Raw genomic sequence first — 27,183 nt, 5'->3', positions numbered from 1 at the left:
CACGATTTAAACCGCGTTCACCACATTGCAAAGTGTAGTTTCAGAAGCTCAGTCGACACACGCCCTTTCTCTTCGAGGAGCGAAGCGAAACTAACGGTGGTACGGGGCAGACTGCAGCAGTTGCACTTTGTGTGTATAAAATTATGTACACACGCCCTGCTAAGCTCTCCCATATCCCCTCTCCGCTACATCTATCGAGCGACCGGCTTCCCACGCGTACACGCCCCCCCCCCCCCCCCCCCCCCCACACACACACACACACACTTTAACACTCCTAATGTTAACACATAAACATAATTGTGCCGAATAGATAGCGTTATACGCTGCTATCTCTCTTGCTGACGTTGCACGCCAGACGCAGGGATCGATCGTCCCTGTTGGTTTTCTTTTCTTCCGCGTTCCATCCTAATCTAATTAACCCCGCGCTCCCTCCTATTTTCGATTTCGAGCCAGCTCTTTTCAGAGAGAAAAAAATTGCTGCAGCTCAACCTCTATTTCAAAGAGATTTGGTCATAAAGAGCATGTGGAGCGATTGCTCATGCAAATTTATTCCCATAGGCCGTGGTTTGAGAATTGTGTGTGTTTCAGTGGAGATGAGCTCCGACACGATCTCTCCCGGTGCGCGCGCAGGACCATCATTGAAGTCCCAGCCCGAGGATCGCAAAGCAACCCGTATCGTTTGCGAAACATTCCTTCCAGAGCGTTTGCCTTTTATTTTAAACCTGCATTCGTTAATACGAGCTTTCGAGGGGCAATAAAGATGTGTTCTTAAGCGGAAGATTATTACATGGTGGGTTCACTTAGCCGTTTATTGTTTTCGTGAGATCCATACCCCGGCGCATGGGACACGCACCCAGGACTCAGAGGACATGTTGGGTCCCGGGCCCCACCGGATATATTATGGACCGCGCTACAGTTTTGAACGTGCTGCTGTGTTGACGACTAGCAGGATTGCGCTAATATTCTTAATCTTTCATCACTCTTTTGTCCCCACTCCCCAGTGCTGAGTAGTAGCAAGTTAGGTTAGTTTAGGCCTTTCTAATTAATAAATCCTGCTACTATTACTACTAACACGCGACAGTTTCGCTAGAGCCGTGTAGCACATTTGTCTGAAAATCAATAAATATAGAACACAACTAGAACTTGAAATCGCCGTGATTAACGAAACTCGTATGCTGTGTTTTCTTTTCTTAATTATTTTTTCCCTACTGCCCGAAACGTAGTCACTCGGGACAGTGGTTGCAGGAACGGCAACGTATACTCTCCTCTTGGGTCGCATTGGCAATGGACGTTTTAAATTTATTTGTTTAGTAGACCTATAAGGGCCAATGACTCGGAGGAGAGTGGTTATGAACAAGAAACTTCTTTCTGGGGTTTTAGGTGCCAAAACCACGATCTTATTATTAGGCACGCCGTAGTGGAGGGCTCCGGATTAATTTTGACCACCTGCGGTTCTTTAACGCGTGCACTACAACGCAAGCACACGGGCGTTTTTGCATTTCGCCTGCATCGAAATGTGGCCGGGATTCGATCCCGCGACCTCGTGCTCAGCAGTGCAACGCCTTAGCTGACTGAGCCACCCCGGCGGGTTATGAACAAGAAACAAACAAATGTGCAGTAAGTTAAAATATATACAAGAAGCTTGGCTGCTAATACAATGTTAGCTAATTACTAATAACGAAAAAAGTATAAGCATAAAGCAAATGGCAAAACAGTGAACATAGTAAAAAGTAATAAGCAGTGGGTGGTACAAATAGTATTTATTTACACCGCGTTAAAACACGCGGGATTAAAGGCGTGGTTCTTCTTTCTGGGGTTTTACGTGCCAAAACCAGTTCTGATTATGAGGCACGCCGCAGGGGAGGGCTCCGGATTACTTTTGACCACCTGGGGGTTCTTTAACCTGCACTACAACGCAAAGGCGTGGTTATCGTTTATTGAAAGATGTCAGCAGGAGGGCGGTTCCGTTCTTGTGATGTGCGAGCCAGGAAGAACAGCCATCGAATCGGTTTTCGTGTTACCAAAAATAGTCCCTACCTAGCGAGGATGACCAATGCAGAAATAACCTGGCAGGGGCCTAGGAATAGCTTAAGTAGGCTCCGATAATCTTTCTCATCCCAATATTCGGCGGGAAAAGAATATTCGAAAAAGAAATACGTATATTCGAACCGGGAACGATCGAATATTCGAAGCATTCGAATACGTATAATTTTGTAATATTCGCACAGTCTAGGTCAACAAACTCAACCCTTCCCCACGCATGCCCAGTTTACGAACCGTTATATATATATATATATATATATATATATATATATATATATATATATATATGTGTGTGTGTGTGTGTGTGTGTGTGTGTGTGTGTGTGTGTGTGTGTGTGTGTGTGTGTGTGTGTGTGTGTGTGTGTGAGCATAAAACAACCATATCTAACAGATCCCGAGGAAAGTAGCGCACGAGCGTTCGTTGAAAAGTTTTTTTTTTTTCCCCCGACTTGCGTTACGATGTGGACGAATTGTGTAGTGCGAGCGGCTGCCGATCGATATTCGCCATAAATGTTTCATATTTTTTTTCCCCTGCCTCCTTAATGGAGCGCACCGGAGGCGATTCCAGCGCGAAATCTGCTAGGCTGGCTTTTTCTGCAGCAGCAGGTAGCGCTTTTGCATCAACTGCTGCAGCCAGTCCACGTTTGGGCCCGCTGATATTGTTGACCTTGAGCGTACCCTACCCCGCATTTCGCTCCACGTTGGCGCGCACTGAAAATATTATGAGGCCTCGAGCGGGGGCTTGCGTGGCAAGTCCTGAAGGTGGCGCCAGAATATGTATATGGAGGAATCGATTGCTACGATTGAGGCTGTGTGTAAATACACCTTTTTTTTTTTTTTCTACACCGCCTCCATTGCTGTTGGACAGCCTTTTTGCGTAACATGGGGCTTCTCTGATGACGCGCCTCTGGCTGCTATAGTCCATCGGCGTACTCGAGCATCGTCTTGTTTTAATTGCCTCTCCACGTAGGTGTGTTCATCACTATCGCATCATCACGAGCGCCATCATATTGAAGTTTCTTGGAGCTCTGTGCGTGAGGTCTTATTTATTTATTTATTTATTTATTTATTTATTTATTTATTTATTTATTTATTTACTTTTTACATAACACATCCAGTGCCGAACACACACATGATGATGATAAGTGGTTCTTGAGGGAAAGGGAAAGGTTGGCGCTATCTTCTGCAGCCCTTGAGGGAGCACGGCTCAGCGCCAAACATACAAAGCGAGAGAGAGAGAGAGAGGGGGGGGGGGGGAGCACGATGAGTTTTGCCTCCGATGGTAGCTACATATAGTGCTATGAGGTCAGTATATGAATTCATAGGAATACACACCGCAGATTAAGCAGAAGAACGAAAAAAAAAAAAAAGAGTACATGCGTCAAAGCGCCACTGTGCGCGCTAGAACAGCTAAAAAGCGCACCTACCCGAAATATCTCGAAAGTTCAGCCGAATGGCTTGCGGCAACTCATTTCACATTGCAATTGTATGTGAAAAATCGCTGCGGCAGGAACACTCGGCGAACCCTCCAAACAAAACACAACCAAACAGAAACAACAGGGTCACACACACACACACACACACACACACACACACACACACACACACACACACACACACACACACGCACACGCACACGCACACGCACGCACACACACACACAAAAAAAAAGGGGGGGGGGAGGATAACTATGAGGTTCTTTATGAAACTTGCGAAGTAACATACTGGCGACAAGCAGGCCTCTTGGTTATGTGTACTTTATTCATGCATGTTGCATAATTAAGCGAACTTTGTCCATGCATATTGAAAAACTCGGCGCGCTAGTTACGTGTCATCTGCGCTTGCCATGGTTTTCGCGGTGTGGATGTGTGGTGTTCCGCTGCCGAGCATGCAAAGTCGCAGGTTCTTTTACCACTCGTGGAGACCGGCGTTCCGATAACAGTCGGGGGGGGGGGGGGGGGGGGGTAGTCCAAGTGCGATAACTCGTGTACCTAGATTTTACTGTACGTTATTATAACCGCAGGTGGTCATATCTCATAGCCTATCTGCGGTTTGCTTTGGGACGTTCACCGCAATCAAAATCAATCAAATCAATCCTGCTTTTTTGCTACGAGCCGGGTCTTCTCGGTTACTGTCATATGGTTTCTTTCACCGAGCATTGCCTTCCCCCCCAAAAAAAAAGAAAAAGGAAAAAAAAGAAGAAAAAAAGTGGGGTGGCTGTTTCCGGTTCACTCCACCGAGGATTGCCAGCTGATGTTGAGATCGTCCGAGCCTGGCCACTATACGCGAAAAGCACGCGGTTTTTTTTTTTTTTTCCTTTTTTTTTTTTTTTTTTTTCTTTCGCAACGGGCAGGTCTCTTCGTGGAAGCTGTGCTTGAAGTTGAAAAAAGGGGCAAAGAGGGGACTCAAACAATGCACCCGTGGAGTCTTCAGTGCGTTGTTCACCACTGCAGTGATGCACGGACGCGTCGGCCTCTCCACACAAGTGGAAGCTTCGAGAAGCAGCTCAACGTAGCTGAAAGCCGCGGGGGTCAGCGCTGGTGGAGGGCCAGCCCAAGTTCGGCGAATAGACCCCGATTGTCTCGTTTCCTTGGAAGCCCTTCTCTGCCCCCCACATGTTTTGTCGGCGCAGAGGTGACATTCCAAGATATGAGCTTCAGGAGAAATGTATGTAAGAGAGAGAGAGAGAGATAGATAAAGTTTAATGTAACACCGGGCATGTGTAACCCCGACGAAAACAAAAAAAATTAAAGACCTATTGAACGCAAAGCAATAACGAGAGCCTGAGTCTTCTCGTGCAAGGTACGAGGTGTAAAAAAGCTCACCAGCTCAGTCAAACTTTATTGACGCTCTGTTTGCCTGATCGGTTTGAGAGGGACCGTACATGTAATCTGCCCTTGCTGCAAGTTATTTGACGTATTAGCCGAGTATTTTCGTTTTACGGCAAGAAACCTCATAATATGAAACCATTGTTTGTGTTAAACGGTGCGCGACATTGAGTCGATCGATGTCCCGTTTCTAACGCTTTTTTTTATGGGAAAAGAGCAGGTCCGTATTATCGAAAGCGCTGCAGCCGTGATAGTTTCATCGAAGCTGCATTTTGATGGCTGCGTAATCTCACTGACCTCCACTAGTGGAGATCAGTGCGTAATCTTTGGCACAGTCGCGATAGCAACATGGTAATTTTCCATCCGTCCTCAGCGCATTTTTTTTTTTCTTCATTTGCGAAACAGATTAGTGCATGGAATAAGCCCATATCAAATACTCTGGCCTTCGCATTACAACCGGCCTCACTTGGACTGCTGACTTCAATCTATTCAGTAACATTGCAAACCGAGATTCGGGATATCTTTGATGGAACTTTTCACGAGCACCTTCGCCGATAAAACGTCGGTTTCGTGCAACACTGACTCGCTCGCTCAAAACGCGCCGCGTCAGTTTGGGACTCGAGCTGCGAAAACTTAACATGCGCATTTAACTTAATTCAGGACAACTAGCTGCTCGTTTCAGTCCAACTAGAAAAGAACTGCCAGTATAAGCGCCATGAAATCTTGCCTCTGATTACCATATTGACACGTGTACTTGTTTCTTCCGGGGACCGCATTTCACCCGCTACCAACTTAATGTTACATCGCTCAGTGCATGACGCGCCTGCATGTATCAGAACAGTCTCGCTGATTCCTGCCGATTCTATCTGTTGTCTGTGTTGTATATAGCCGACCCTTTTGTAATCAGATTGAATGCGCGACGCGAATTGTTATTCTTGTACTGTCTGGAAGGCACGCGGGACGCGGGCACCAGCGCGATTACGCGATAGTGCCTTGCACGAGTCATGTATATATATGACTCGTCGAAGGTTATGCGTGACTCGCCAACGCGCTTGACCCGCAGATCCGCGGAGTCAATTCAGATGAATACCCGGGTGAGCCGATCCCAGAGTCTGTATATTCGAATGAATGAGTGCACGATTCCGGAGTCTGTATATTCGGATGAATGAGTGAGCTGATCCCGGATTCACTGTTCTCAGATGTAGGTGGATAGCAAAATGACGATGTCGTCAGCTAGCGACTTCCGGTTCGCGGGTTAGCGCTTCTGTTGCTTCGTTCAGCCTATGGTTCAGCCTTGTCAGCAGTTTCTACTGTGCGAGTTCCCGCTGTTCACGAAGAAAACACGCTTCAGCAACGTGATTATGGTTGGCTGCTCGGCATTATAGGGTGCGCGAACTCTTCCGTGAAAGGAAAAAAAAGTGTTTCGTTTTCCATGGAATGAAGCGCACAAACGTAAATGGGCAGTTGCCGTCAAACGAGCGACCGTGAACGGCGAGCTGTGGGTCACTCATCCTTCTCGGATGACTGAGTGGGCCAATCCCGGAAGTGTGCTCGGATGAGTGAGAGAGCCGATCCTTAGGTCGCTGCTGCTGTCGGAGTATATATGTGCACTCTGGGAAGTGTGTGTACGAAGTCTCACTAGCGGTCGTCTGTAACATTAACTGAACTTACTGAAACATTTCTCGATAGAAGGTCGTTGAAAGTCGATAGGATGCCAGAAAGTTTTCGTATGGAAACCAGCCCCAACGCAAGCCTTAATGAATAATCGGAAGTCCGAAATATCGGATTCGCCAGAGCATAACTGACTTTATACCACAAGTGGCCAAAAGAGCTTGTCAACGCGTTGCTGCGCACGCATACATTGCTACAACCTGGTCAGTCCATATCTCGAAAATTACAGTCAGCTGATATGATCTCGACCGGGTGAGGCGGGTCGTCTCGGCCGCAACAATCAGGAGACGGTGACGAAGGCGGCCATCCTGATGCTGAAAAATAGAAAGAATGCATTCACTTCATTGGTACATGGTTGTGACTCTATCCGAGTCTCGAGTGGTAACAGGGGGGCCAGGACAGCCTTGAATAACCGGTCGCGCACAGCCTTTACAATCGGTGGAGAGGTCCCCGCCGATAGGGTCATTCACTTTTCGTGCTAGTCGAAGCCTGAAACAGCCTGTACTATCAGTGAGCAAGACAATTTTATCTTCTTTAAAGGTTGGCTCACCTTCCTATGTGACACACGGTCACGCCAACACTTCGCTGCCGTCTACTATCGTCGGCATATCAGCGCCGACAGTCGCAGACAAAATGGCGCCGCGCGTTTGCAACGCGCCTGCCTGTTTGTCTGTCGTCTGCTGCCAGGCGCTGCTGCTGCCGATACACTGATCGAAGCCGCAGTGTAGAAAAAGCGTAGTTTTTATGCTGTACTACTGCTAAAGAAAGATGGCGACTTCCGAATATCTATCCTCTAGCAATAAAACAGGAGATCGACCGCGCTGCGATAACCGAATGATTGCGCGCTTCTTTGTAACCACGGTGGTGTTACCGTCATCGTCCGGCACTTGCCCTCATTTCATCGCCGCCCTCGTCGACGCAAACATCGAGGGTGAATATGGCGCCACGCAAGGGTGCTTGGAAATTCGGCGACTAAAATCAAAGAAGTCATCCGGGACCGTGTCGCTATTTATCATTAGATTGTACTAGAATGTACAGAGGGGTCCACTGCTAAAGGGAACACCGGAGCTCGTGGCGTCTGCTCGGCACCACCACCGGCCGGTGGCTGCAACAAGTTTCGGGCAGGCGCAGTGTGCGCTGTTGTCGGCGCTCTTTTGTCGTCTGCTACTGTCTGCTGCCGCGCTTCGTATAGTAGAGAAGCAAGCCGATCACGCCTTTTTAATGTTGGCCGGTGAGTGCATAACCAACACTGTTAGCGAGTCATTGCAAAGCTGAAGGAAAATTAGACGAGGCAAAATATTAACAAGCAGGTATTTTTGCCGTTTCAGTTTACAAGACAAACATACATTTTTTACAGATATCCCTTTGTGGCACAGCTATATTAGAGAGTACTTCTTCGTGTGTAGTGTCCATCTCATTTGTACTACTGTATATTCGAGTCGCTGCAGTGCGTAGGCTGCACAAAGAATCCACAAGCGCCTTTAACGAGCATATTAATTTATAAAGAGCTATCACACGAGTTATCATTGAATCATGGGAATCGACGTGCACAGTAAAAAATTTTTGAGGCAGGCAAATCTTTATGAAGCGAGAAGGCGAACAAAAGACGGCACGGTCATTGCTGCTGATGTTAAGGGCATTTATGTGATTATACATCATCCAGTCACTTTCCTTCCACCTGGAAGGAAAGTGGCTGCGTTCAAACACGAATCATGCGAGCTACTTGCTTCGCGATGATGCGAAGCACGGCAGCTGATCGTAGCAGACGACGAAAGAGCATTGCCCACAGTGCTCATTGCGCCTGCGCGACACTCGTTGCGGCCGCCGACCGGTGGTGGAGCCGAGCATACGCCACGCGCTCCAGTGTTCCCTTTAACAGTGGACCCCACTGTACACTCTATTATCACGGAAAGGACAAACGCTGAACGCTAACCATCTGTGAATACTGGATCGATTAGGTTTGTGCCGGCGACATATCAAAAGAAAAATATCGCTCTCACCGTTCCACTCGGGGGCGGATTTGGAGTCCGAATTATCGAATGGCGCGTTGTAAGGTGTCCGAATTTCAGCTGTAAATTCCAAGTGCTAATAAATTATTGGCTTGCGTAAAAAAAAAAATATCTTACGTGCAAAATTTTTTTATTGAAGTATGAGTGATCGCGTCACAAAAGGCTCGCAAGAATAGTCGCAAAATAGAAAACCGTGGTTACCGCTCGCTGGAAGTGACGCATAACCCAGGACGTTGAAAACTCAGCGCAGCTTCTCAGCATGACCTCCGAGATAAGGCGGCGCCCGGGCTGTAGGGTGCCTGAAGCGTTCTCTCTAGGCATAGAGTTTCTCACTATATTACAGTGTTATAGTGAAAAACTATGCCTCTAGAGGACGATGAGCTAATTGAGGTCTTTCACGATGAACCCGACAAAAGTGGGTCCAGTTCGTGTTAACGCTTCCTGGTCGGGCTGAGTCAGCGCGACTGCATGGGCTAGATTGACCCAGCCCGACCCGTTTGCAGCGTGCATGTAAAGGCGGACGGGTAGGGCCCACAAGCGCCAAGACTTGCATGGGACCACTGTGATGTAGCAATTTATGCACCGGCAGCAGGAGTAGTACCAAGACAAAGCCAAACCAAGTACTGTGCAGTGCAACCTCATCGTAGCGACAAGACCCATGAAATAGATGTGTTACGGCCACGGCGGCCGCATTTCGATGGGAGCACAATGCAAAAGCGTCCATGTATCATTCAAGCAGGTTTTTAAAATTTTTTTATTAAACCTCCTTGGTACCATGCAAGGAGGTACCATGTATTGGGTGCATGTTAAAGAGCCCCAATGGCTCAAGATTATTCCAAAGTATTACAGCGTGCCTTATAATCATATCATGGTTTTGGCACATGAAACCCTAGAATTTAATTTTAAATAGAGCTGTTGCACATGCCAGCAGGAACCGGAAGCCCAGTTTGAACGCGTCAATGTCTCAGCTTGACGCTATGTGCCGTCATTGTCCAAACTCGTCTAAGGTCCCCAGCCCGCATATTCAGAAATGCATCTGAACTTGAAGCCCATGCTTGGACTTGATATAAATGGCACTTGGCATGAATGTGCCCAAGACGCTCATTTCATTTCCTTTCGTTCGTTCACGACAGGCGTCATTTAAATCAAGTCAAACGTGGGCCAAGTTGAGCTGCAAGCTGCATTTCTGCATACGGGGCTTAGACTCGTCAGAAGCGAGTTCGTGTAAACGCGACCGGCTTGGTCAGCCCAATTTCTGACTCGACCCGCTCACGTCGGGTTCATGTAAACGTAGCCATTGAGGCACTCTAGCCTGATGCAGCTGGCACCGTGGTGAAAAATGTCGGAGGCAACGTGCTGGGGTTCGTCACCATGCCAAAGTACACCTACCGCCAGGAGCCCGCGTCATCTGCTTAGGTGCTTTTTAAGGGCTGCTAATAAGAAAATTTGACAAGTACCAGCCCTATGGCTTTGCTAACATTGCTCTAATAGTTGTGCTACTCAAATGCAATCAATTCAGACAGAGTGAAATTTCGTGGCCCTTGAGCATAGGACAGTGGTGGTGCCAGAAAGCTATCCGATTAATAGCGCAAGTACAAGTTATCAGTCTGCAACTGTACATTGAAAGCATAGAAATACTCTTAATTGGGTGACTCCTGAACCGATTTGAATGAAATTAAATTCATTCAAAACAACAGTTCTAGTTCTAATTACTGATATTGATGCACAATTCTGACTTGTACTTCAAATTACTGTCAGAGGGCTGATGGAAGTAATGAAGTTACTAAAAAAAAACTGGAACAGCTGCGTAACTCTACAACAAAAGCAGACATTACTTTTAGGTAAGCTGTGTCTCGTAGAGCAATTAAAGCGACCAAAATTAACACGTAAAGTTATGGTTTAGTATGATTTGGGGCTATTACGGTTATGCGAGCTTTCCTATACCCCCATTCACAAAATTCCGATGTAATCTGCTGCCAAGTGCCACTGTAAATTAGGATGCAATCGCCTTTTCATTTCCCATTATTTTTCCGTGCTCGTTCATCTCTGAAAAAATACTTGCACAGTACTGCACAAGACACACTGGCCTTATTCAAGAAGGTTGCAGAAAAATTTGGAGGACGCTTATGGATCGATGGGTCGAACGCGATAGCATTCAGAGATCCCTGACTGCTTCTCACGCTTCCTGGCGACTGCAGTTTATGTAACCGTGATGTTTACCTGGAAACGCCGGCGGCGAATGCTATGCACGAAGGCGGGCTTTCTGGTACAAATGCAGCCTCTTGCGAGGGCCGATCCCGGAGGTAGTGCTCAGCAGTGCCAAAGATATCACATTATTTTCTGGTTTCTGTTATTGTTTCACACTTTTAATATTTCAGTCTGAGAAGATTTAAGATAAAAGGCATGTTCTGTTGGTGTTTTGTTTCGTGACATTTGTTTGTGGGCTGTCATTCTCAAAATTCAGAGGAATAACTTTGTCAAGAATTTAGGTATGAGCAACTTTAGTGATAGAATGGTGTAGCAATATAACCCGCAAATACCACATGCCATATAGCAAGACTTCGCATATACATATACCTAAATATATATATGGAAATTTTCGCTTGTGGAAACTCGGCCAACACCGGCGCCAACACCAGATTTTCTACGATACGGGGCCCTTAACACTATCACGTTAAATGTAAATTCTGCACTGACCGAGAGGGCATCGAGAAAATGAAACTGAACCAACACCTCCTTCGCGCACATCGCCGGACTTGACTGTGCCATAGTGGCTGCTTGTAGAGGGTGCATAGAAATTATATAAATGACCAGTGGCACTCTTATGGGTATATAGGGGCAGGGGTGAAATAAAATGGGCTTTTTGAACCCTGAACTCAGGAACTGTGTCTTGTTCTGCCAGCTGCGCTCACGGCACATTCAATTGCCTAGCGCTATACAGCGGAGCGTCTCGAAAGTGAAGTAGCTGAAAATTTTGTTGCTGAATTTTCGATAGCTCACCGCTCAGGGATACTCTCTTCAACTGGATGCCGGTTGGCAACAAAAGCGAAGCTGGATGTGAAGCCACACTGTTCATCACCGTTGTTCTCGTGTTAAGCAAGCAACATGCCAGTTTTAGCATTTTGTGGGCATGTCTTTAACAAAGCTGTGCTGAACTTTCATTGCAACAGTCGACGGCATGTGTGCCTGCAGTGACATCATCATCACGAAAATGCTTTCACAACACAACAATGTTTATTTAGTCGGCGACCACTTACGAATGCAGTGGTAGGTACGCTTCTGTCCAACTTGTTGAGAATATGTGTATAAATGCAGCAACGAATTAGGCGATCTGGTTTCCATGACGTCAAGGGGGAGGCGAACTGATTGCAATATATTTGCGCTTGACATCCTGCGTTGGCGTCTCTTGAGAACTATGTTTTGTACCGTGGATGCACACAAGGCAGGTGCAGAACTTTTCTGTGGGTGGAACTTGTGCTGAATTCGTACGTTGACACTTAAACCGTTCCCAGATACGCATTCTTTTAGTCTGGTGTACATTCATTTTGGTGTTTCTTGGCTATGATGGAGATCTCCAATGATGAATAAAATGAATCATTCAAGGATACTGGCTCAACTTGCCCCACAATTAAGATGATCAGTTATGCAGTGGAGCATAACTGACTGATCAGTCTGACCTATGCTTATTGCCACTACCGTACCAAATTTTTATAGCTTCTCAGATACTTACTACTAGTGCATGCATATATTGTACTACTGGAAGATATCTACAAGCAGTAGTGCTGGCGATTATATCTTGTGATGCTGTGATCAGCCATAGTGCTTTAAGAACATTCTTGTGTTGAATGACTCTTCAATGAAAAAAAGAATGCAAAAGATATGCAGATTTAGTGCACATGTTGGAATGTATGTGAAGAGCAAAGATTTTGTCAAGTGTTTAATTAAATGCTATACAACTATGAGCAATGCGTACAATTGTCTTTACCCTCACCCTATACAACATGTAATCTCATGCAATGTTTATGTTCATGCATCACACAGGTAACAAAGCTTGTGGCCCTTTATAAGCAATGCCTCACCACTTCAAATGTACCAGAGAGGTGGAAGTATGTCAACATTATACTAATCCATAAGAAGGGGAACGTTTAAGAATTGAAGACTTATTGGCCCATTAGCTTGCTTTCAGTATTGTATATTATATATTTACCAAGATAATTTTCAATGAAATCAGGGCAACACTTCAGTCAACCAAGAGAACAGGCTGGCTTCAGGGAGAGATATTCTGCAATGGATCATGTCATCAATCAGGTAAATGAGAAATCTGCGGAGTACAGTCAACCTCTCTATATGGCTTTGATGGATTATGAAAATGCATTTGATTCAATAGAAGAAAGAAGAAGTAGTTTATTGATTGGAAAATGTAGCGAGGTCGGCCGGAAAATGGAGTATCTGGCCTGCTACTCTACGCAGGGGAAGGGGAATAGTGGAAGAAAGAGGGTCACAATGGGGGATGATAATGGGAGAAACGAGGTGAAAGAACACATCGCATAAGTGTTACCATCACAAGCACGAGTCCAGGCCCGTGTCACCTAAGAAACATGAAAGAGCACTCATTGCCTCTATCGCCTGCCAACTCTCCAGCCATGCGCTTAGCAGGAGTTCTATTGTCTAAATGCTTCAAGGCACTAGCTGTCAGTGTCAGTCTTTCACGCTCATACACAGGGCACACCACGAGCACATGGTCTATAGTCTCAACAACGCCACATACTGAACAGTCCAGGAAGTCTGCCAGTCCAATGATGTGCATGTACTTGCACGTGAAAGCGACGCCTAATCGTAGGTTGTGTATCAGGCAGGTACGAGGGCGTGGAATTCCATGCAGAACAGAAAATTGCATAGCGGGACCCAGCCTTTTAACGCGGACGTGGCGAGCATTTGGCTGGGCTCAGTATCGTCTCGTCGCACTCCTCATTAATTCCAACAGGAGGCACGTGATGTCCGGTCTAGAGATGTGGTGGTGGTGGTGGTTGTGAATTGTAGCAACAGGCGGGTTTAGCCTGGTGATCAAGGCCGGCAATTGCTCCGCCCGAGCGTCTCTTACAATAGAGCTGAAGGGTTTCACCATATGTCCATCAAACCAGTCTCTCTTAAGAATTCCATAAGGAGACATTCAGTAATGTGGAAAGTTGGGTGAGTTGGTGATTAATCATCATACCCTATTGGTGAAGCACCCTAGAGAGACACCCTATTGGTGTCTCTCCACTTTGTCCTTGTCAGTGCGCTGCTTCACCAATAGGGTATGATGATCATAAGGAGACGTGAAGTTTTTTTGCGGGCTATAACTGATCCCTCGGGAAATACAAGGTGTTGTAGGCACGCATGCGGAAAGTCCTTTTTTTGTAAGATTCTCCAGGAGAATGACAACAGTTCACAGGCCTTTCAGCTCCTTTCATGTGCTCAAGAAAAAGACCATTGAATAGTGTTCCAATGAATCCCGGGACACTGTGGGCTCAATGGTAATGAGATAACTGATGTTGATGCAAAGCGTGCCCTCAGCAATTGATTCAGTAGAGATACCAGCAGTCATGGAGGCATTGGGTAAGCAAGGAGTACAGGTGGCATACGTGACTATCTTGGGAAATATCTAAAGATTCCACAGATACCTTGCTTCTTCGCAAGAAAAGCAGATAATTACCTATCAAGAAAGGGTTCAGGCAAGGAGACACAATCTCTCCAATGCTATTCACTGCATGCTTAGAAGAAGTATTCAAGCTATTAGACTGGGAAGCCTTAAGAGTGAAGTTAAAACGGTGAATATCTTAACATTCTTCGGTTTACAGATGACATTGTCCTGTTCATCAACACTGGGGATAAATTGTGACAGATGATTGAGGACCTTAACCAAGAACGTGCTAAAGTAGGGCTGAAGACTAATATGCAGAAGACAAAGGTAAGGTAATGCTCAATCGCCTGAAAAGGAACAAGAATTCGTGATCACCAATCAGCCTCTAGAGTCTGTGCAGGAGCATATTTATCTAGGTCAATTACTTGCAGGGGACCGTGATCACGAGGAGGATATTTACAGAAGAGTAAAAATGGGTTGGAGTTATTGGATTCCTAGGGAGGTCGGAAATTTTCCTCCTGGGTGCCCAGTATCTCTCTTTACCAGGTCGGTTTCCTGAAACCTCCAGCGCTCTCTGGCCAGAGATGTTGAAGCGTGCCGAAGGGATGCAGTTGGTCAAGGACGGAAGGCTGAACCTGAGTTTATTTTACATTTTTGCAGGCATTAGACCAGGAAGAAAAAAATTATACTAGAAATAATAATAGAAACTTTATTGTAATGGAAAAGATATTAAGGAGGGGTGGTCGGAGCCTCTCAGTCCAGGGCCCCACTGGCCTCTGCCGCCTGCCTGACCTGGCTAATTAAAGACTTTTGTCTTGCCAGGTCGGAGCGGGCGAGCTGTGCCTCCCACTGCTCCATTGTGTCACTGTTATTTGGTCTATGAGGGTGCTTAGTGCACTCCCAAGTTACATGAATTAGGGTAGGTATGCCACCGCACCAAGGACAGTTGGCCCTATAACGAGTGGGATACATGGCGTTTAGCAATTTTAAATGGGGCAATACCCCAGTCTGTATTTTACGCCAATCGGCGGCCTCTTCCCTGCTAAGTTGTGGGTGAGGCGGCGGGTATTTTCTGTGGACTCCGCGCTGATGAGCAAGCATGTCTTTGGCATTTAAATTGGTAGGATATTGTGAGGGATAGTGCGAGTGGTTGGGATTAGAAGAGGACGCCGTCGCTCGGTTAGTAAACCCTCGAGCTAACGCGTTAGCCTTTTCGTTTCCCTGTACTCCCGCGTGGCCCGGGCACCAGAGTAAGCGATGACGGTGGTTGAAGGATTTGGGGATTATCGTGAGGCTAGCCGCAGTCATGTGCCCCTTAAGAAACATGCGACATGTCTCCTGCGAGTCCGTAACAACGACCGAGTCCGTTTGCAAACGCTCCGCATGAGCGTGTGCGATCGCCACTGCTAATATTTCGGCCGAGGTGGGGGATCCCGCCGTGGCCGATGCGGTTATTTGCTGCTGGCAGATCACATTCATGACTGCCAGTGCGTACCTCCTTTGATAGCGCTGGCCGGTCGCCTCTGCATACACAGCTGCGTCCGTGTAGTACGTGTTGTACCTATGGTTATTAGAGTACGTTGATTGAATGTGTTGTGCGCGTGCTTTACGCCTTTCTTTGTTGTACTCGGGATACATATTCTTCGGCATTGGGGCTACTGTAATTTTGGATCTCACCGAAGAATGGAGAGGTACGGCCTGTTCGGTGAGATACATGGGGTATGCTGGGATATTGAGTCTAGCCAATATTGCTCTACCAGTTTTTGTGAAGCTGAGGCGTTCCCTCTGTCGCATCAGAGTGGCCTGCCTCAGTTCGTCGAAAGTATTGTGCACTCCCAAAGCTAACATGCGCTCCGTGGAAGTACATTTAGGCAGGCCTAGAGCAGCTTTGAAAGCGGTTCGGATTATTGTGTTGGCCTGCCTTTCCTCCTCCCTGTTCAGGATTTGGTACGGTAAGCCATACGTGATTCGACTAACCACTAAGGCCTGTACGAGCCTTAGGGTATCGTCTTCTCGCATTCCTACTTTTCGATACGTCACGCGACGTATCATTTGAGCTATGTTGTGGGTTGTTGATTTTAGGGTTTTGAGCGTCTGTACTGCTCTCCCGTCGCTCTGCAGCCACAAACCCAGGACTCGCATCGTGGCTACCTCTCGGGCTGATTAGCCCTCAACTACGATGTTAATGGATCCTCTGGATTTGTAGCCTTTCGCGTGTATCCGGATGACCTCAGATTTTTCGGGCGCGCACTTCAGGCCGCTCCATCTGGAAAATTTCTCTACCGCTAATACTGCGCTTTGGAGCGTATATTCCTTATCCCCTAGTGAACCTCTGCTCGTCCACAGCGTGATGTCGTCCACGTAGAGCGTGTAACCTAGGTCGGGTATCCGATCCAGATCACGCGCGAGACGACACATCGCCATGTTGAAGAGCAGAGGAGATATTATCGCTCCTTGAGGTGTTCCTTTGTTAGGCATTTTAAATAAATCCGATGTGATTTGGCCAATACTGATGCTCGCCTCGTGGTTGGAAAGAAACGCTCTTAAGTAATTATATGTGCGCTCACCACAACCCGCGAGTTTGAGTTCCTCCAATATTGCGGCATGAGAGACGTTGTCGAAGGCTCCTTCGAGGTCTAGTGCTTGGACTAATCTCTCGTCGCTGAACAGTATATTAGTTAGAATTTCGTCTCTAAGTAGGAGGAACGCGTCCTGGCAAGATAAACCCGTGTGAAATCCTATCATGGAGTCCGGGAACCAGCTCCGCTCTTCCAGGTATCGCTGCAATCTGCTATGGATCACTCTTTCATAGAGCTTATTCAGGCAGGACATGAGCGATACCGGCTGCAGCGTATCGATCGAAGGATTCTTTTTTGGTTTGGGGACCATGATTATCTTAGCCAATTTCCACTCTTGGGGCAAGTCTCCCTTGGCCCAGCACTCGCTATTAAAAACCTTTGTTATTTTCGCTAGGGCTACTGAATCCATGTTTCGAATCATTGAATTTGTGATCGAGTCTGGGCCCGGTGCCGAGTTTTTAACTGCAGATTGTGCTGCCTCATACACTTCCGCGTACGTTATTTCTTCGTCTAATTTAGGGTTGGCCTCCCCCGCGTCTTGTCTCGTCGCGTAGGACGATCCCATCGCGGGTGAGGGTCCTATGTACTTGTTCTGAAGAGCATCAACTAGATCTTGGTCTGTACCCTCGAAGTTGTCTGCTATAATTTGGAGCTTCTTGTTATTCTCAGGTTGTGTGCTCATCGGGTCCAGCATGCTCCGTAATATTCGCAACGTACTGGTCGTTCCCAGAGTTCCTGATAGGGTTCCACAGAACGTCGCCCACTCGTCTTTAGCTAGCTCGTTGGCGTGGCCTTGGGCTTGCTCTGCCAAGAGAGCGATGCGTTGTCTCAGGTGTTTGTTTAGACGTTGTCTTTTCCACCTCTTGGCCAATTTCCGCCTCTCTTCCCATAGGCTGACCAGGTGAGAATCTATCACCGGCACCTCTGCTGTGCGCTCAATGGCTTTGGTGGTGTCCCCCGTGTGCTCGTTGAAGGAATTGAGTCCATTCCCGGATGTTGGTTGGGGCGGTATCTGACTCCTCCAGCGCCCTCTGGAGTGCTCTATAACGAGGCCAGTCGGTTAACCTAGTGATTCCTATTGTTCTGCATATGTTGGGCGTTGAGAGCGCTATTCGGATTATGTCATGATCGCTTCCCAGATTTTCGGCGAAGGAAACCCATTGTGCCTCTCTGACGTTAATTGTAAAGGCACGGTCGGGCGCCGTATCTCTGCTGACGCTGTTACCCGTGCGCGTCGGTTTGCCGATTTGATTGATTGCCCGTAAGCCCAAGGACGTAATACTAGAAGAAGCATGAATTGTTCTCGAGACGAAAAGTCTCAGGAATTCGTTTCAGACATCTGCACTGCTGCCTTTAGCACTTTTTCCCTGCCGTAGAGGACAGATTCTTTTCTCCTTTGGGTCCTCTCGCACATTGTCCACTCCTCCGCATGTGACGTCAGCCCTGCTGTCATGGTGGCGACCAGTTTTTCTGGATGGTTCTTGGATGATGAATTCCATGAGCTCATTGAGAACGACAGCAGTGTGGGGTCAACGTTCGGGCCATTCGTCAAACGGCACGCGCACTGAGGGGGATGCGAACCCGATAAACCACACGTCCTCACTTCTCGTGTACACGTGCACAGGTTGCCTGAAGCTCAATGGTGCGCAGTGCGATGTCGTTAGGGCAACAATTCCTGCCATCTAACACAAAAGCTATGGAATGTGTGTGCGACGACAGGTGATTTCTTGTATGAAGCTGCGGCAGCAGGCGCTCGACTGGCCATATCTAGCAGAGTGCATACGACAGGCATTAACAAAGCCTGACTGGAAGCTTACCACTGTCGTTGAAATGTAAAGTGCACAATCATTGCATTCTACCGGTGCTAACATATGGTCCAGAAACTTCGAGGTTAACAAAGAAGCTCAGAACAAGTTGAGGACTGCAGAAAATTACATGGGGTGATGATTATGAAATTAGGAAATTTGCAGGCGCGAGTTGGAATCAGCTAGCACAAGACAGGGGTAATAGGAGATCACTGGGAGAGGCGTTCGTCCGGAAGTGGACATAAACAGTGGCGTACCAACTATTTCTCAAGTGGGAGGGGGGGCAAACTACAATCCATCTGACCCTCCCTTACTTTCTCTCTCAATATATACATTTATCTATTTATTTATGCATAAGTGCAGTTTAAGAAGCACAAATTTATTTCGAAGTACTAGCCAGAAACCATATCATTGCGAATGCTTATTACAATAAGTAAAAGAGCCTGAAAATGCCTCTGTCAGTTATTTTTTAATTTAACAGACATAGACCTATCTATCAATGACACATGGCTTGAGAGCCATGGGAGCCCAAAAAATTATTTGAATTTGAATTTATTTCTTGAAGATATATAAAATCTCAAAGTGATGAAAGGATAATGAGTGCCTGACTGCGGTCGCTGATCGCGCCCAGTAGCAGCAGTACAGTGCATGTACAAAATGCGCATTTGCCACAAGCAGGTTTAATAATTAAACAAACAATTGTGCTTGATGCTTAAATCTACAGCAGAAACGCATCACTAGACTCCATCAAGCAAGCTGTTATCAGCACTGCCGAAGGTACGAAGTGTACACAGGCAATATCCTCGCACAGCGGTATATAGTTCCGGGAGTAACTGGGTGATTATTGGCTACACTATAGAGTTTTATTTTTTCTCGCTACATGATACGGTACAGCGACACGTGACACGTTAGGACCTTTGCGCATGCAAGTTGTATACCGAGAATTACTGTGGCAGTTACCACCGGTAACTGTAATAGCCACCCTAATCGCGATGACATACAGCAACATGGCAGCGCACATACAGCACCGACCCCCGCTTTGATTCGAATTCGCCCTTTTTACTGGCTCTTTGCCCTGTCAGCATGAAACAAAGGGCAAAATTCGTCATGGCTAAGTCTCATCTCAAGCTGAGGTCAAATCATTAGGTATGCCTTGTCGCAATTATTGAGATCGGCTGTTTCTTTTCGTGCTGCTAGGACTACAGACACGGCACCGAGCCGTAAAACTGGTTTGATTTCTAGGTAGCAGATGGTGCCACAGCATTAGCACTGGTGATGCGTTGACAATGTGGAATGCTATAAAAACCTAATTGTTCACTGCATCAATAATTTACTACCCCGCTATAGCATGGTACTGGATGACGGTAGCGAGCAAATGCCAAGTACACGCCGAACAGACGCTTTGGCGCAGGTGAACATTTGTGAGGGCATTAGCCCGTACTACTTGCTAAGAAGGCTGCAACGTAACTGCACGGAAAGCATACAGGTAAAGCGAAGCCCTGCTGTCGCATGCATGTAGCGCAGCTTATGGTTACGACGTCAAACCATTTTTCGCGTCAGTCCACCAACCACAGAGCATGTAAATGATGGCAAGCAGACGCTGAGCAGACTATGCGGCGCGGATGAGCACATATCGAGGGGCACTCGGCCTTCCTATTGGCTAAGAATTTGTGTAGCTTCCACAGGTGCTGACAACAGCTTGTAAGATATATAGTTAAAGTAATAGTATTGTCGAGGTTATACATAACGAAGTACAATCAACATAAATGACTTAGCAAACAAGACACCAAATGTGTGAAACCTAGGAGAATTACAACCTAATTTCCAGCGAAGCTGTTTCTTTCGAGCAGTTGCAATAAACATTTCAGTTCCGAGTAATTATATTGCATACTTTAAAAAGTAGTCCGTAAATAACTGTTTCGTTTGAGACCTTGCCCGCATTAAGGCTTGGAGCACTTCTTGTAGGGAATTAAAGCCAGTATTTCATTAACACACATGTTACTTCGCTAGAACATTTAACATGGTGTCCTCCCTCCCTCCCCTCGCCCACTTTTTGCTAGATTTGATATCGGTTGAGTTCACAGTTCATTCTGGGCAGCAGGATAAATTCTTCCTTGTTCTTAAAAGACATTCATAAAGCTCTGGATTGCTTGCATGCGTAATTTACTGTAAATGTAATAATTAGTCCCCGGACTTTGAAGTTCATCTACATATTGCCCATAACGCGCCCTTTACATCGCTGAAACCAACTAGGAGGGTCTTATGATGCATGAAAATAGGGGGAAAAAACAACATTTCCATAATTATTTGCAATGCTTGTAACTGGACCAGGAAGGTAAAACTTTTGTTGCACATTGCACTTACCATGACCCCTCTTCCCTTTCCACGAAATATAAACCTGTTTTAACCTAAAGCTATCTAGGGCCACTGGGAAGTATATCGCATGCTCTAACACTTGCGTAAGAATTTTTAAAATAAAAGCTGCGTTTGATCCAATCGCATTCAATTTCGCACAGAGTTTCCATAGCGCACCACCAATGTTCGCTAAATTTGGTGTTGGTGGCATGTATAGTTCTGCCAGGGCAGCGGGCTCAATTCTTCCTCATTCGTTATAGATGCTCATAACGCTCTAGAGCGTAATGCATACGTAATTTATTGCAAACGCCCGAATTACCTATCTATTCTAAACTTTACCTACACATCACCCAATACCTGGTCCTTACAGTCGCCAAACATAAAGAAGCTGCCTCCCAGGCGAACCTAATATATCACACATGAAAAAAGTAAAAATACAAAGAATGATGGGTTAATAATTATTCATAATGCTTCTAAATAAGCCAGAAACGTTTGATTTTTGCAACACATTGTACCTAAAATACTGCCTATTCCTTCTAACTATAAAATTTCTGAAGCGCAGAGTTCTCTTGGGGACAATGGGAAAAGCTAGCAAATAACAGCAGCATGATATTTTTGAATACTTACTCAAGATTTCTCTAAAAGCTGTATTACAGTATAGACCACTTATAACGTAACCGCTTATAGTGCAGGACCGGATATAGTACGGTCTTTTCAGACTCCCGTTAATTTTCCCATAGCACTCCATGTATACGCATACTGCTTACAGTGCAGCCGCGTGAAAATCTCGGCGACAAGGGCGGTAGCGAGCACGCTTCTCAACGAGGTGCACCCACCGATGGGAGAGGAGATCAACGAGGGCGATGCGGAGGATGAGCATGAGATGTGGAGCATGAGTCCAAGGGCGATAAAATCGTCGCCGCGCGCCATTTGTGCGAGTGAAAGCGCGCGGGGGACGCGCGCCTTCACGGAGAGCGAACGCACAGCGCAGAGCAAACGCGACTTCCATCACGTGAAAGGCCGTGGGGGTATGTAAGGGAGGGAGGGGGGACGACGCTGTGCTGCTGCACCAAATGCGTATCGTGTAACTGGGTGCCAGGGGAACTGGTGACGCAATCTCCCACACGAAAGGAGCAAAGTGGGAAGGCAGCACGGGAGGGAGGGAGGGGGGGGGGAGTGGCTTCTACTCTGTCAACAAATGCGTTCGCGCCTGTGCCGGCTGTCGGTGTTACGCGCACCGTATCTCGAAAGCGATCTCCACATCGCTCTGACCTTTGTATGCGCTGTGCTTACGCCGCTCAGTTTCCGTTGAAGCGATAGACCGCACGAACCTTCGCTCGCTGCGGCGGCTGCGTTTCCCCACGCCCGGGTTTTGACAGTGGTTGTTTGCGGTCATCGAGTCTATTCATGTTTGATTGTGCGTGTTGACACCATGCTTGTTAATTCAGTTAGTAAGCAAATGTGTCAAGTTTATGCAGCCGATAAAACTACTATCCCTACTCCTTATAGCTCTCTACTAATTTGCTATCACAATTGATGTTTCGGGCGAAACTGAGACATTAAAAAAGAATTATTACTTTGTCTGCTTCATGCGGAGAGCGTGGGTGCTTGGACATTAACCTTTCAACAGTCGTAAATTTAAACGATAGCAAAACTCCTAGTCGCACGCTTCGATTCTCGGAAACGCGCGACTGCTTGGTCTACATGTTTTGGATACGTGCAGGGCTTGAAAATTGTTGTTTTGGTTATAGTGCGGTACCGATTATAGTGCAGATATTCACGACTCCGGCGACTTACGTTATAATCGGTCTACACTATATATCAACACATATTTACCATCGTACATAAACTTGGCATATTGTTCCGTCTATGTTCGCAATATTTGATCTCAGTTTTAGTTCGTAATTATGCCAGCGCAGCAGTCTAAGTTTTACACCGCTTGTAAAACACACTAATAATGCTATGGACCACATGCATACGTATTGTACTGGAAAGTGCATTTTACCTAACCATTTGGAATATTGCCTACACATTACCCATTCCATGCCCCTAATTTTTCCCAGATTTTTATAAACAAGATGCCTTGTTTAGCTCACCGAGGACACTGGAGAAACAAGCTACGAATCTCGCAGGTTGCACGAAAACTACGAGGGTTTGCAACACTTACATTTAAAGTACGAAAGTTAAAGTTTTGCAACGCATTGCACTTAAAATTCACAATTTTTTCCCGGAATTTCAAGTTCGTATCTCAAGCAGTTGTTTTAGGAGTCTGGGAAACACTTCGATTAGCTGCAGTATCGACCACGTTCGACCAAGGTCATTTTCACGAACATATCTACGATAAGCCGTGATTACACAATGAAAAAGAGGTTTGATTAGATTTTTGATGGTGATAGGAGACTGGGACTGCAATGCTATGTAGACTATCTCTGGACAGATATTCAATAGTTCCAGCATTTGGTAATACAACGATGTCATGCTGTAAGGCACACAAATTGTTGGGTGCGGGTGATTATAGTACTTTATCCACACTTCTCCCCTCGCCGCCAGGGTAAATAGAGCAAGCTGATTGTGTTTTCAAATACGGTTAGGCGGTCCCGAAAAACTGAGCTTGAGTGGAAGCTGAAATTTGTTAGAGCGGGAGCAGCCCAGCTCCAGGCCTTCTCCGCAGTGCAAGCGTGTATGGAGAATCCCACGCGTCGTTCGCAACAGTGTGTTCCCGAGAAGGTACAAAACACAATCCTTGCTGCCCAAGCAGCGGATACGTAGTAAAAAAAAAAGCATTACTTGCATGGTCATTCTAATAAGAAATAAAATTCAGTTTCATATATGTAGTAAAGAAAAGCATTATTGCATGGTCAGTCCAATAAGATATAAAATTTTTCAACTGTAGTTTTGTTGGATTTACCAGTGTGCAGCCGAAAGTTCCCGCTTTCAAAAGTGAGGAGGCAAATAACATACTTTGCCCCCCCCCCCTCCCCCTCATTTTTTACAGTCAGGGGCGTGTGCCCCCCCCCCCCTACCCCCACGCCCGGTAAATACGCTCATGAACATAAAAAAGGATTTATGATGATGATGAGCCTGGTTACCAGGCTGCCCTTCACTTTGACTGAAGCTTACTTGTGATGTGCCTGACTTGAGCAAATATTTGTCTAAGTTGAAAAGTAAGGCGAACATACCAAACAAAAGCACCTGTTTGCATGCGCTTCTGTCCGCAACCATTCAGTCGAAACGTACCAGGAAAGCACACGTTCGATTCAATACCAACACTGTGCAAATATTTTGGTCTTGTTGTCGGTAACTTGACGAATACATTCAGTGGTTGTGCACCTTTCTTTATCTGTTCCCAACAAGAGATACTATAACCCTACACCTTTTTGCCATGTAAAGCCCCGTAGTTCAATTAAAGTTTAACATTTATGTCACAATGTGAGGCTATGACAATGCTAACCTTCTTGGAAGTTATGAACAATGGCCCACAACAAAGCCTCAAGCAAACATGTCTCACTGTGTGTTCTGTGTACTCCACAGGCAAACAGCAGTGGTGCTCTCAAGGTAACATTCAACATCAACTCACCACTCTGGTGTTGCACTAAACGCTACAGAACGTAAACATTTGTGGTCAACATCCCCGTTAATTATCATCAATCAATGCAAACAGCAAAGAAAGCTGCACTTACGTTGATTCCTACAGTGCGTGGGATCCCCATAATTTTTTTAGATTTGTTCTTGTGCATAAAAATTTCTCAGATCCCATAATGCCATATCAATAGCCTCTTCTGCCAGTGCCTTCCAAGCTTCCATGAGCTTTCTGTCCTATCCACATGCTTTTTAAAGGATCCAATTCTCTTTAAAGGGGCACCAAAACACTTCTAACTAATCGTATGATGACTTCACTACTAAAGGATGTCACCTCATTAATCCCCTGTCGCAAAGATTTTTTGAATCCTTCAAGAGCAAAGCGGTGTTAGAAGTAGTTATCCCACTGATGAGCAACTTTCTCCTTTCGTCTCCACTAGCACGCTGGAAGCTATACATGAGAGATGGCAAGGTGACAAGGCCCCGCCCAAAAGTTGAGTGTCTCGCTGACAAGAGGGTTTGTCGCAGCACCCCGTGGCAACTGCGGTATCTACGCTATATGCAGCCTGGCTCTGCAATCTCGGAAGTCACGTGCAGGAGATTCGGCTTTAACCAAAAATTGTCAGTAATTTAACCCAAAATTATCAGTAATAATATTACTAAAAAATTAAAACCCCTCCCCTACCGGGAACAGGGGTGCACGGGAAGCTTGTCCAACCTTAGGGGAGGAGTTGGTTAGTTTTTTGAGCGTTTGAGACGTTCACGGGCCCCCTGCCGCTGCTGTTACTTCAACGCAGCCTGCTCTTCGGCAGAACGAACCAAACTCGGCCTCCTTATCTGACTGCCGGGCCTGAACTAGCAGGAAACGGCAGGCGCGAGGCGAGCGAACAGGCGATCACACCCTTTCCCTCCTCCGGAGGGAGGGGACGCCTGTGATTTGCTGAGGGTATGGCGTGATCGCGCGCGCCAGCTGCAGGCGCTGCGTGTACTTCTTCATGCATATAAAACTCCGCTTTAAGGGGCGCGTATGATGAACCAACAGTGGTTGAATCGGTTAGCGTGGTGGTCTCGCAATCTGGAAGTCGGTGGTTCGATTCCGCAGCCCGACGAGCAATTTTTATTTTCGCGCAGCTTGGGCTTTTTTCGTATGCCAACACCAACAACACCGACGCCGACACGAGTGAGGCAATGCAAGCTTCGCTTGAAAATCTTTTCGCAATCATGAAATCAGCCAATAACTGTACGTGGGCTTGGCTGCTTGCAACGGTGGTTGCATGGCGGCATTGCAAAGGTGAGAGCGAGACATTTTTAACTGTTTTTGACACAAGACTGTAAATTCTCTGCTACATGCAGTGCAATAATATTTGTCTCGCATGTTCATAAGAGCCTCTTTTATAGATTGGCAGCATTTCTTATTATGTTCAGAAAGAGTTTCATAGCCCCTTCAATGCAGCTCTAATATCTCCTTTCTTGTAATTTGGTAGTTCTGCATTAGGCGATCCATCCTCATGGCATGTTAGCAAAATATAATGTTCCTTGTGTTTCTCTAATTTTTCTCAATACCATTGCATGAGCTTTAGGGGATTGTGAGTAATAGTTTTTGAGACCAAATTGAATATGGATTGAATAGTGACAAGTAAATTCATTCAAATAGGAATTGAATAGTGCCAGGATTAATTGAATAGAATATAGGATATTCTTAAAATAGTTTTTGAATAGTACTTGTTATTGTCAAACAATTTTCACAATAGTTCTCATCATTAATATCAAACAGTTTTCACATCCTGGTATTTACAGCATTCGAAAGTTTCTGTCATTACACTGCGCATCATAAAGCATACATTTTTAAAAGCACAAAAGGGAGGATTAGGGACAGCTACACAATTTATTTGCAAACTCTGGGCTCTGTGGAGCATACTCAGTCATGCATTATCATATAAAGTTTAGAAAGGAAATCTTGTTCATAAATTAATATTTTTGTATACTTCCACGAACAAATCAGAAAATCCTGCTGTGTGTGGCGATCGATAGCAGAGTGAAAAAAAAAAAAAGTGCTTACATAATTCGAATGGCTGCAGCAGATGGTCCCACTATTTTATAAAACATGTTGCAATTAAATTAATTAATATTTAATTGGATAAGAGGACACAGGTGCAGCATACATAAATAGTGCCAAACAATACTCACTGCCGAATCGCATGTCTAAATAACATTTAATTGCGAGTGATCGTGTTTAACCAGAAAAGTCTGACTGTCTGAGTCATGCAATGTGCTATCCACTGGTATGTCCACAGTGCATGGGATGAAAGTTATTGCATTTCTGCTTTAATTTCATGTTTCATTGTGTATAGTATACAATGTAAATTATTTGGAAACTATTAGAAAAGTATTTCGATTTTCGAATCGGGACTATTCGATTCAAGGTCCTAATCGAATAGGGACTATTTAAATAGAGGTGTGAATATAATAGGGCAATATTGGACTCATTATTGAAAAGTTCCGAATATTTGCGCACCCCTTATTGGCTCTCTTGATCTGCTTTGGTGTGGCTGCTCTCCGTTGCATTCCTTCAGCCTTTCTCTTTTCAATGACTGAGGAACTATGGATAGTGGAAGTAGATGCAGCAGCAGAATTAAATGTTTGTAGGACATAATATTAAGTTTCAGCTGATTCTATGCAGTCCAGAAGACTG

The 27,183-nt window shown here is 45.9% G+C and overlaps 1 protein-coding gene across 1 annotated transcript in view; it reads left to right on the top strand.

Annotated features, from left to right (window-relative positions):
- LOC119460878 (centrosomal protein of 97 kDa-like) overlaps positions 1 to 27,183 on the top strand; it is a 141,159-nt gene that overhangs the window by 25,186 nt on the left and 88,790 nt on the right.

This window comes from Dermacentor silvarum, chromosome 8 (assembly GCF_013339745.2).
Source record: "Dermacentor silvarum isolate Dsil-2018 chromosome 8, BIME_Dsil_1.4, whole genome shotgun sequence".
Lineage (NCBI taxonomy): Eukaryota > Metazoa > Arthropoda > Arachnida > Ixodida > Ixodidae > Dermacentor > Dermacentor silvarum.
Note: the sequence above shows the minus strand (reverse complement) of the source record. Positions and strands in the feature narration are given on the sequence as shown.